This window comes from Phocoena sinus, chromosome 4, assembly GCF_008692025.1.
Source record: "Phocoena sinus isolate mPhoSin1 chromosome 4, mPhoSin1.pri, whole genome shotgun sequence".
Lineage (NCBI taxonomy): Eukaryota > Metazoa > Chordata > Mammalia > Artiodactyla > Phocoenidae > Phocoena > Phocoena sinus.
Genome location: NC_045766.1, coordinates 4555204 through 4568328, shown reverse-complemented (window position 1 = coordinate 4568328; position 13125 = coordinate 4555204).

Here is a 13125-nt window from a genome sequence, read left to right as displayed (position 1 = left end):
AGAACCTATGCCTTTACTCCCTTGCAATGACTGGATTTATCCAGAGAGAGTGGGATTTATAGGAAAAGTATGAGTAGAGGACAGCTGCTTAAAAGGACTGACCAAATAAGTGATAAACCCAACTGAGTAGAACTGGAAAAAGTCCCTCAAGCGTACATCCACACAGAAGAGATGCTAAGGTAAGCAGTCCTCCTGGGCCTTATGGAAGACATTGGACTCGCAGCGGACCTTAAAGCATAGGAGGGATACCAATAGATGGATGGAGTGGAAGGACACCCAGTACCAGATACCAGTGAAGGTCAGCGGGTCCTGACTGGGGTCTGTGGAAAGGCCAGACGTCTAGTGTTTACCTGGCAATGAGTAGGAGCTATTATAAGAAGAATAAACAGATTGGGGTCTGCCTGTATTATTCTTAAAATGCTAGGCCTAAGAACTGAGTGTATGGTAAGTACACTTTATCAAAAATTTCCAATATTCAATGTCAGCCTTTAAGATATTTTCAGAAATGATAAGACTCTGAGTGTTGTGCTAGAGATTTTAGGAATAAATAAAATGGTAAACGCGAAGTCAGGCAACCTTGTATTGAATACAAGTACTCAGGTCTACAATGCAATCCATGGGGCGTGTTATAAATGGGCCACCCCCAAAGTTTTTAACGCTATGGTTTCTGAGGTGCATTAACTTGATGTTAATAGAAGCTTAAAGAAAATGAGATTTTGTTGAATCCTAATGCTCATAAATAATCAGGTTCTATTTGGACTACAATTGGTAGAAAAATCAACAATCTCCTGTCTTTTCTAGCAGTACTCAAAATGCATTTAGGAGTGAAAAAGCACCAAAATTTACCATGAAGCAATAACTAAAAAATGCTTAATTTACAGCAAAGTACAAAACAATAAGATATATAAAGAGAACTATTTATCTATCTGGACTTCCATGAGTGTGTATGTGAGATGTTGGAAAAAAAGCAAAATAAAGGGATGTCAGTTCCCTGAGCAGGTTCCATGCGCCAGTCTGTGTGTTAAGTGTCCTCAAAGAGGTGAAATAATGTGTCTGCCGTCAGCCTGGTTTCTCCTGTAAGTAAGCGGCAGAGATGGAGTTTAAAATTTAATCTAAACGACTGAAAAATAGCATATTATTACTCCCACGCTGAACCATTTTCCTATAAGTTCTATTTATAATGTGCAAAGACTGGCAACATCAGAATAGAAAATGACACATTTAATTTTGCAAACTATAGCTTCTATAAAAAACAATAAGGGTATGTAAGTTTTGCAGAGTTTCAGTTCGGCTACAAACCACAGAAAGGATTCTCTGGCAAAAATAATACCAAGTCAGCAGTGTTCTTGTGCCCGTAAACTGTGGACCCAAAGGAAGATGAAATCAATTATCAAAAAAAAAAAAAAAAAAAAAAACTCCACTTCTTGGAAATCTTAGAATGAACCCAAGGACATATTTTAAATCATCTGGCGACTGTAGACTTTTAAATTTTACAAATGAGCGAGCTGAAGCCTAGAGATTTACTCCAAGGAACAGAATGAGTTAGTGAACGAATTGGGCTTCTCCAGAGATCAAATTTTATGGGATGTAGTATCCTGTTACCTTTTTAATATACCACATCAGGTTTCTTTTTTTTCTAAACAGAATAAAAATTAAAAAGTGTTTACATGGGAAAGTGTAGTCCTGCTATGAAAGAAAAGCATCAACCATGATCAGTTCTCCTTTAGAACTCAAAATACCCCAGGACCGGTAGTCAAGACAACTGTATTGTCTGTGTTCTTTCCCATGGGGATACCTTTATCCATTGAGGGCTGTCAGTACTTCTAAACCTGGCCAGTATTTACTGAAGCACCTGATATTTGCCAGATACTGTGCTCAATGCTTTATATTCATGACTCCATTTCATTCTTCTAGTTACTATATGAAGCAATCCAGTTACTTTTATTCTCATTTGAAAGGTGAAGAAACCAAAAGAGAATGAGGCTAGGAGTCCAAGTTTGCTTAGATCGTAAGAGGAAGATCTGAATCCTGGCAGTTTTGAGTCAAGAGTCCTGTACTTAAAGGTTATGCTAAGCCAACACCCCATCTCCCACATCACTGAGATTTAACGGACAGTATGTCTACTCAAAATATAGTCTAGGGCTTCCCTGGTGGCACAGTGGTTGAAAGTGCACTGCCGATGCAGGGGACACGGGTTCGTGCCCCGGGAAGATGCCACATGCCATGGAGCGGCTGGGCCCGTGAGCCGTGGCCGCTGAGCCTGCGTGTCCGGAGCCTGTGCTCCGCAACAGGAGAGGCCACAACAGTAAGAGGCCCGCGTACCGCAAAAAAAAAAAAAAAAAAAAATATATATATATATATATAGTCTAAAACCGCAATAGGCTGGCTCTGGAGTACTGAGGACCTCCTAGGAAAGTTAGCAACTTCTCTGGTGTCACTGGCCAAACAACGTACAGGTAGAGATGAGAAAAATATACGTTGACAAAAGGAAAACTGGGATTAAAAGAAAAGGAAAAAACCTTACCTCATCTTTAAACTAAGAGGGTGTTCTGACTGCTCTCCAAGCCCTGGCTAGTTCTAAGATTAAAAAAAAAAAAAAAAAAAAGTCACGTGCTTTTCTATATTTGCTCACAGCACTTCATACATACTTCTGTGGTCATTGTGACAGGACTGATCACTTGCATTGGGGTAATTTTTCAAAATATGTGTTTGTCTCTCCTGATAAACTCTGAGCCTCTTGACGGCAAGGGCCATATCTAAATTCTCATTAGCTCACCAGTGTCTACCATTTTGCCTGGAACAGTAAGTGTTCAATAAATATTTGGGGAAAAGTAAGAATTAAATCATATGGTTACAAAATAAGTATTTGCCCCAAATACTACCCAAGACTCCCAGACTGCCCTGGGCTGCCCTACAAGTGGTATGAATGATTTGGTGATTTTGATAAGCTTGTATTTTCAGTCTACTTCTTTGTTTCCCAAATTGGGTCTGAGGAAATGATCTGAGTATTGAGAAATTCTCTTCGATAATTTATTGTTGCATTTTGTATGGCTTTTGTTTTTTGTTTTGTCTGCGTTGGGTCTTCACTGATGCGCACAGGCTTTCTCTAGTTGCAGCGAGCAGGGGCTACTCTTCGTTGTGGTACGTGGCCTTCTCATTGCAGTGACTTCTCTTGTTGCGGAGCATGGGCTCTAGGCACGTTGGCTTCGTTAGTTGCAGCATGAGGGCTTCAGTAGTTGTGGCTCATGGGCTCAGTAGTTGTGGCTCACGGGCTCTAGAGTGCAGGCTCAGCAGTTATGGTGCATGGGCTTAGTTGCTCCGTGGCATGTGGGAACTTCCCGGACCAGGGCTCGAACCCGTGTCCCCTGCACTGGCAGGTGGTTTTTTAACCACTGTGCCACCAGGGAAGTCCTATCTTTGCATTTTGATGATCTGGAAAACCAACATAACGTTTTGGATCATCTGGGCGATCCACAAAATTAAAACTGAATCCTGTTTTGCAACCTCAGTGCCCACGTTTGGGCTGGTGCCTGTGGTCACACTGGTATCATGTGAAGATCAAGCAATACCATTGATGAAATTAAAATCTCATTATAGTTCAACCAGAAGCCAGGAGTAGGAGAACTGAGTCCTCGTGCGGTTCATGTCAGAACAGCAAACTATACCTTAGAGTAGTCGTGAGGGGTAATTTCACACTGGAAGGGCTCATCTCATTTTGAGAAAACACTAACATCCACCTTATTAAACTAGCATGATTAACCTGAATTGTATGGCTTCAAAATTTTATTTGAATTTAACAGGTAAATCAATTTTGACTTTAGTTATACAAAGTCGAGCAGCATTAGGAATTTGTTCTACATTTATAATCATATATCTAAAAAATATACAAAATATAATACATAAAATATATATGTATAAATAAAAATATATAAAAATACATTATACATAAAAATCACACTATAAAAATAATTTGCCTACCTTGGTGAGGGATGGAGGCCTGTGAGAGTCTTTCCTTTTCGTCTTTAAAAGGTATCTATGTAGTATTCAATTTGGAAACAAACTGATCCAGCTTTTATGGAAAACGCATTTCTGCCAATGCAATTGCCGTCACTGCCAATGAGGGATTCTGGCGAATGCATCTGCAGAAACCTTCCATTTCCCTACATATGGCATCCTCTGTAGAGGGCCATCGCTCTCAGCTTTCATGGGCACTAAAATTCACTGAGTGTGCCTCCCGCTATCAAAGACTGCTTGAAAACAGAAGATGTTTTATTACTTGTTCACTATAATCTACTTTGTTGATTCTTGACATTGCTCTGCTTTAGAGGAAGAATAATGCCGTTCTTCTGCAGGTAGTATTAATGGTGCTCGGACTCATTTTTTTAACACAGCAATTTCTTCTATTTCCCTGACTGTAAATGTTTCATTCAATACTTTACAACCCCCTGAGTTTGGCAGGAAGTTCCTGTTGGGATGTGTACTTCCTAGTGGTGCTTCCCTTGCTTCATTTTTTAGAATTATGCATTTCTAGTGCACTCTACATAAAAACTACAACATGAAACAGCGGCATGAAAATGAGCCCAAAGCTTTTAGCCTCTTTCTACCCACACTAGAAAGAAAAATGGTTCCAATCAAAAGCATGAGAAAATAAAGAATTGTTATGGGAGATGAACTGCACCATCTAGCAAGTATGAATCACATATTCTGTGCCACAAGTCACACTTCCTGAAAGTATAAAGTCTGAAATCAAAAAAAAAAACAACAACAACAACAGTCTATGAACTTGAGTGAATTAACTAAAAGGATATTTTCTCCAGGGAATCCAGTGACTGCTGCTGTACCTGAAGGGAGTTCGGAAGAACGGTCCACGTTCTATTGAAGTCTGTCGCGAAGTGCCACAATATCTTAATACCAACCCAGTACGATTAGAAAATCAAAGGGATTCCGAAGATTAAAATCGCTGACATGTTGGAAATTGAACTCTGTTTGCGCAATAAAAAGAAATGGAATCCCTTTATAAAGAGATTTGGGAACTAGGATAAGTATTCACTTTTACTGTCTATTTGGGGACAACATTCATTCATTCATTCATTTGCATGTGGCAGGGCTATGGAAGGTAGGCAGAAGAAATTAGGATCCTCTGTATATCAGAATCATGAGACAGGGCTTCCCTGGTGGCACAGTGGTTAAGAATCCTCCTGCCAATGCAGGGGACACGGGTTCAAGCCCTGGTCCGGGAAGATCCCATATGCTGCGGAGCAACTAAGCCCCTGTGCCACAACTACTAAGCCTGCACTCTAGAGCCCGGGAGCCACAACTACTGAAGCCCACGTGCCTAGGGCCTGTGCTCCACAACAAGAGAAGCCACCGCAATGAGAAGCCTGAGCACCACAACGAAGAGTAGCCCCCGCTCGCCGCAACTGGCGAAACCCTCACGCAGCAACGAAGACCCTTACACAGCCAAAAATAAAATAAATTAAAAAAAAAAACCTATAAATGTGCATGCTCTTTAAAAAGAAAAAGAATCATGAAACAGCATTATGCGAATGACACTTTTCTCTATTGTGAATACAAGTACCAAATAGTGCATTTTAGCACACCTAAGACAATGGAACTTATTGCCTCTTCTTTTTTCTTCAGAGACTAGTGTAGTAGTTATTTCAGTTCTAAACCTGGGAACTGATCTAACAGCATATATCTGTTACTAGGGTGTTACTTTAAGTAAACGTCAATAATGTTTGTGTTACTGTAAATAATCATAAATAATTTTTAGTAAATCAAACAGTGTCACTATCACATGCTTAGTCATTCTTTACAGGATAAACCACCCCCGGAATTCTCGGAAAATCAGAGATCCTCACACTTCAGCTCAAGAAATTCTAAGCTAATAGGACTGGAGTAGAGTACAGGTTTTTGCAACTACAAAATACTCCATAGGCTAGTCTTGCTTGTGACCTGAGTTGAAAACCACCGGTATAAACATTAGGTTATAAGGGAACTGGTCATCAAAAAGAACCAAGTTTTCCCAATAATAAACCTAGCACTCAACACATTATGTATCACACCAACACTTGTGTGAGGTGGAGGCAATCATTGCTCCCATTTGACAGACGAGAAAACTGAGATATGGTTCTGGGTTCAGCTGTAGGAAATCAACGCCTGCACCCATGTGGGCTCAGCCCACAAAACAGAGAGGACCTGAACGGGCAGCATTTTAGGACCTTCTGCTTTAAATTTCCGGGAGTGTCTGGGGAGTGTGTGCTGTGATTTTAGCTTGTGGTTGTCTGCTCTGAGACTCCTGTTAGTAAACCTGAGTCTCTCTCTCTGACCAGTTCCTGCCCCCTTGGTTCAGTACCAGCTCCTGCAAGCCTAGCACTGAGCCTGAGCCCAGCTGGCAGAAGGCCTGACCTCTTGCCTGGTGCTGAATCCTTGCAGCTGAACTGTCTTCCAGGGTCTCCTCAAATTGCCTCCATGGCCCACCTTCCTCTAGAATCTCTCTCTTACTTAAAGCTGAGACGCTTGACCAGTTTGGATCTGTAGCAACACAGACGCAACTCCGATTCACTATGATCCCTTAACTTGATGATTTGGTCCCTCCTTCTTCCCTGGAGGGGTCAGCTCATCCTTTTTCCACTCCAGCCAGTCCTGGCTGGTTGCTGCTCTCTTTCTAACAGCTCCTTGATAGGAGCTCCCAGGGGTCCTCACCTAACTGATACGGGGACCTTACTTAATTATGCAAAAAATGTGCAATTACAGTTTTTAAAAGGCAATTTCCCTTTTGACAGAACATTCTGTTAAACTTTGGAGATTCTTTCTGGGAGTGCGGATTGTAAAATGAACTGATGTATAGAAAGTGGAGGTTATACGTGAAAATACGAATTGTTAAACTTTTTGAAATTTATTTTTTGCAATATACTTTACTGTCAATATTGTTTTTTCTTTTCTTTCCTTTTCTTTCTTTCTTTCTTTTACTGAAATATAGTTTATCAAAGTGGCAAACTTTTAAAAAATCCTCAATTTTTCTGAAATAAAGTGGGGCCAGTCAGCAATGAAATGCTTTATATGCAAATAGGAATCTAACATGACGTGACTTCTTTAACAACTATAATTTCGTAACTTTGTTTAAATTACAAAAACAATATATGCTTATTGCAAAACAATATAAAATAAAATTATTGAGTAATACCATCCATAGCTGATTGCTAGTGGTTGGTCTAATTCCTTCTCTAGTCTCCTTTATTCTGTGTACGTGTTGCACGACGCCAACTGTATGAATGTATGTTATTTACATACAGATGTAGTACAGTTTTAATAATGTTGGTTTACGTAGATATTTATATACAAAATTTTGTACGTTGGCATCCATAGGCAAACTTAATATCATAGCAGATATTTTTTTTTACCATGCTTTATTTTCAATAGAAATTTCTCTTTCATTTTAATCCACAGATTGGGTCAGAACAGCTGTCAAGTGTGTGCTTTTCTCCCAAGAGGTGATTTTCAACACGGAAGCTCTACATATAATGGAGCTTCTTTCTCATGGTCTGTCACGGCATGACATTTCTTAAGAGGAAAGAAGTAAGAATGGGTGAAAGGAAGCTATAGTTTGATGGGGAGAGAGAGAGGAAGATTTGAATGATGAGACACATTTTTTTTTTTTTTTTTTAAACATCTTTATTGGGGTATAATTGCTTTACAATGGTGTGTTAGTTTCTGCTTTATAACAAAGTGAATCAGCTATACATACACACATGTTCCCATATGTCTTCCCTCTTGCGTCTCCCTCCCTCCCACTCTCCCCATCCCACCCTTCCAGGCTGTCACAAAGCACCGAGCTAATATCCCTGTGCCTTGCGGCTGCTTCCCCCCAGCTATCTACCTTACTACGTTTGTTAGTGTGTATATGTCCATGACTCTCTCTCGCCCTGTCAAAACTCACCCCTCCCCCTCCCCATACCCTCAAGTCCGTTCTCCAGTAGGTCTGCGTCTTTATTCCTATCTTACCCCTAGGTTCTTCATGACATTTTTTTCCCTTAAATTCCATATATATGTGTTAGCATACGGTATTTGTCTTTTTCTTTCTGACTTACTTCACTCTGTATGACAGACTCTAGGTCTATCCATCTCATTACAAATAGCTCAATTTCATTTCTTTTTAAGGCTGAGTAATATTCCATTGTGTATATGTGCCACATCTTCTTTATCCATTCATCCGATGATGGGCGCTTAGGTTGTTTCCATGTCCTGGCTATTGTAAATAGGGCTGCAATGAACATTTTGGTACATGACTCTTTTTGAATTTTGGTTTTCTCAGGGTATATGCCAAGTAGTGGGATTGCTGGGTCATATGGTAATTCTATTTGTAGTTTTTTAAGGAACCTCCATACTGTTCTCCACAGTGGCTGAACCAATTCACATTCCCACCAGCAGTGCAAGAGTGTCCCCTTTTCTCCACACCCTCTCCAGCATTTATTGTTTCTAGATTTTTTGATGATGGCCATTCTGACTGGTGTGAGATGATATCTCATTGTAGTTTTGATTTGCATTTCTCTAATGATTAATGATGTTGAGCATTCTTTCATGTGTTTGTTGGCATTCTGTATATCTTCTTTGGAGAAATGTCTATTTAGGTCTTCTGCCCATTTTTTGGATGGGGTTGTTTGTTTTTTTGTTATTGAGCTGCATGAGCTGCTTGTAAATTTTGGAGATTACTCCTTTGTCAGTTGCTTCATTTGCAAATGTTTTCTCCCATTCTGAGGGTTGTCTTTTGGTCTTGGTTATGGTTTCCTTTGCTGTGCAAAAGCTTTGAAGTTTCATTAGGTCCCATTTGTTTATTTTTGTTTTTATTTCCATTACTCTAGGAGGTGGGTCAGAAAGGATCTTGCTGTGATTTATGTCATAGAGTGTTCTTCCTATGTTTTCTTCTAAGAGTTTGATAGTTTCTGGCCTTACATTTAGGTCTTTAATCCATTTTGAGCTTATTTTTGTGTATGGTGTTAGGGAGTGATCTAATCTCATACTTTTACATGTACCTGTCCAGTTTTCCCAGCACCATTTATTGAAGAGGCTGTCCTTTCTCCACTGTACATTCCTGCCTCCTTTATCAAAGATAAGGTGTCCATATGTGCGTGGGTTTATCTCTGGGCTTTCTATCCTGTTCCACTGATCTATCTTTCTGTTTTTGTGCCAGTACCATACTGTCTTGATTACTGTTGCTTTGTAATATAGTCTGAAGTCAGGGAGCCTGATTCCTCCAGCTCCTTTTTTCGTTCTCAAGATTGCTTTGGCTATTCGGGGTCTTTTGTGTTTCCATAGAAATTGCGAAATTTTTTGTTCTAGTTCTGTGAAAAATGCCAGTGGTAGTTTGATAGGGATTGCATTGAATCTGTAGATTGCTTTGGGTAGTAGAGTCATTTTCACAATGTTGATTCTTCCCATCCAAGAACATGGTATATCTCTCCATCTATTTGTATCATCTTTAATTTCTTTCATCAGTGTCTTATAATTTTCTGCATACAGGTCTTTCGTATCCTTAGGTAGGTTTATTCCTAGATATTTTATTCTTTTTGTTGCAATGGTAAATGGGAGTGTTTTCTTGATTTCACTTTCAGATTTTTCATCATTCGTATATAGGAATGCCAGAGATTTCTGTGCATTAATTTTGTATCCTGCTACTTTACCAAATTCATTGATTAGCTCTAGTAGTTTTCTGGTAGCATCTTTAGGATTCTCTATGTATAGTATCATGTCATCTGCAAACAGTGACAGCTTTACTTCTTCTTTTCCGATTTGGATTCCTTTTATTTCCTTTTCTTCTCTGATTGCTGTGGCTAAAACTTCCAAAACTATGTTGAATAAGAGTGGTGAGAGTGGGCAACCTTGTCTTGTTCCTGATCTTAGTGGAAATGCTTTCAGTTTTTCACCATTGAGGATGATGTTTGCTGTGGGCTTGTCATATATGGCTTTTATTATGTTTAGGAAAGTTCCCTCTATGCCTACTTTCTGGAGGGTTTTTATCATAAATGGGTGTTGAATTTTGTCGAAAGCTTTCTCTGCATCTATTGAGATGATCATATGGTTTTTCTCCTTCAATTTGTTAATATGGTTTATCACATTGATAGATTTGCGTATATTGAAGAATCCTTGCATTCCTGGAATAAACCCCACTTGATCATGGTGTATGATCCTTTTAATGTGCTGTTGGATTCTGTTTGCTAGTATTTTGTTGAGGATTTTTGCATCTATGTTCATCAGTGATATTGGCCTGTAGTTTTCTTTCTTTGTGACATCCTTGTCTGGTTTTGGTATCAAGGTGATGGTGGCTTCGTAGAAGGAATTTGGGAGTGTTCCTCCCTCTGCTATATTTTGGAAGAGTTTGAGAAGGATAGGTGTTAGCTCTTCTCTAAACGTTTGATAGAATTCACCTGTGAAGCCATCTGGTCCTGGGCTTTTGTTTGTTGGAAGGTTTTTAATCACAGTTTCAATTTCAGTGCTTGTGATTGGTCTGTTCATATTTTCTATTTCTTCCTGATTCAGTCTTGGCAGGTTGTGCATTTCTAAGAATTTGTCCATTTCTTCCAGATTGTCCATTTTATTGGCATAGAGTTGCTTGTAGTAATCTCTCATGATTTTTTTTATTTCTGCAGTGTCAGTTGTTACGTCTCCTTTTTCATTTCTAATTCTATTGATTTGAGTCTTCTCCCTTTTTTTCTTGATGAGTCTGGCTAGTGGTTTATCTATTTTGTTTATCTTCTCAAAGAACCAGCTTTTAGTTTTATTGATCTTTGCTATTGTTTCCTTCATTTCCTTTTCATTTATTTCTGATCTGATTTTTATGATTTCTTTCCTTCTGCTAGCTTTGGGGTTTTTTTGTTCTTCTTTCTCTAATTGCTTGAGGTGCAAGGTTAGGTTGTTTATTCGAGATGTTTCCTGCTTCTTAAGGTGGGCTTGTATTGCTATAAACTTCCCCCTTAGAACTGCTTTTGCTGCATCCCATAGGTTTTGGGTCGTTGTGTCTCCATTGTCATTTGTTTCTAGGTATTTTTTTATTTCCTCTTTGATTTCTTCAGTGATCACTTCATTATTAAGTAGTGTATTGTTTAGCCTCCATGTGTTTGTATTTTTTACAGATCTTTTCCTGTAATTGATATCTAGTCTCATGGTGTTGTGGTCGGAAAAGATACTTGATACAATTTCAGTTTTCTTAAATTTACCAAGGCTTGATTTGTGACCCAAGATATGATCTATCCTGGAGAATGTTCCATGAGCACTTGAGAAAAATGTGTATTCTGTTGTTTTTGGATGGAGTGTCCTATAAATATCAATTAAGTCCATCTTGTTTAATGTATCATTTAAAGCTTGTGTTTCCTTATTTATTTTCATTTTGGATGATCTGTCCATGGGTGAAAGTGGGGTGTTAAAGTCCCCTACTATGAATGTGTTACTGTTGATCTCCCCTTTTATGGTTGTTAGTATTTGCCTTATGTATTGAGGTGCTCCTATGTTGGGTGCATAAATATTTACAATTGTTATATCTTCTTCTTGGATCGATCCCTTGATCATTATGTAGTGTCCTTCTTTGTCCCTTTTAATAGTCCTTATTTTAAAGTCTATTTTGTCTGATATGAGAATTGCTACTCCGGCTTTCTTTTGGTTTCCATTTGCATGGAATATCTTTTTCCATCCCCTTACTTTCAGTCTGGATGTGTCTCTAGTTCTGAAGTGGGTCTCTTGTAGACAGCATATATAAGGGTCTTGTTTTTGTATCCATTCAGCCAATCTGTGTCTTTTGGTGGGAGCATTTAGTCCATTTACATTTAAGGTAATTATCGATATGTATGTTCCTATTTCCATTTTATATATTGTTTTGGGTTCGCTACTATAGGTCATTTCCTTCTCTTGTGTTTCGTGTCTAGAGAAGTTCCTTTAGCATTTGTTGTAAAGCTGGTTTGGTGGTGCTGAACTCTCTCAGCTTTTGCTTGTCTGTAAAGGTTTTAATTTCTCCATCAAATGTGAATGAGATCCTTGCTGGGTAGAGTAGTCTTGGTTGCAGGCTATTCTCCTTCAGCACTTTCAGTATGTCCTGCCACTCCCTTCTGGCTTGTAGGGTTTCTGCTGAGAGATCAGCTGTTAACCTTATGGGGATTCCCTTGTGTGTTATTTGTTGTTTTTCCCTTGCTGCTTTTAATATGCTTTCTTTGTATTTAATTTTTGACAGTTTGATTAATATGTGTCTTGGCGTGTTTCTCCTTGTATTTATCCTGTATGGGACCCTCTGTGCTTCCTGGACTTGATTAACTATTTCCTTTCCCATATTAGGGAAGTTTTCAACTATAATCTCTTCAAATATTTTCTCAGTCCCTTTCTTTCTTTCTTCTTCTTCTGGAACCCCTATAATTCGAATGTTGGTGCGTTTCATGTTGTCCCAGAGGTCTCTGAGACTGTCCTCAGTTCTTTTCATTCTTTTTTCTTTATTCTGCTCTGCAGTAGTTATTTCCACTACTTTATCTTCCAGGTCACTTATCCGTTCTTCTGCCTCAGTTATTCTGCTATTGATCCTATCTAGAGTGATTTTAATTTCATTTATTGCATTGTTCATCGTTGCTTGTTTCATCTTTAGTTCTTGTAGGTCCTTGTTAACTGTTTCTTGCATTTTGTCCATTCTACTTCCAAGATTTCGGATCATCCTTACTATCATTATTCTGAATTCTTTTTCAGGTAGATTGCCTATTTCCTCTTCATTTGTTAGGTCTGGTGGGTTTTTATCTTGCTCCTTCATCTGCTGTGTGTTTTTCTGTCTTCTCATTTTGCTTATCTTACTGTGTTTGGGGTCTCCTTTTTGCAGGCTGCACTTTCGTAGTTCCCGTTGTTTTTGATGTCTGTCTCCAGTGGCTAAGGTTGTTTCAGTGGGTTGTGTAGGCTTCCTGGTGGAGGGGACTAGTGCCTGTGTTGTGCTGGATGAGGCTGGATCTTGTCTCTCTAGTGGGCAGGTTCACGTCTGGTGGTGTGTTTTGGGGTGTCTGTGGCCTTATTATGATTTTAGGCAGCCTCTCTGCTAATGGGTGGGGTTGTGTTCCTGTTTTGCTAGTTGTTTGGCATAGGTTGTCCAGCACTGTGGCTTGCTGG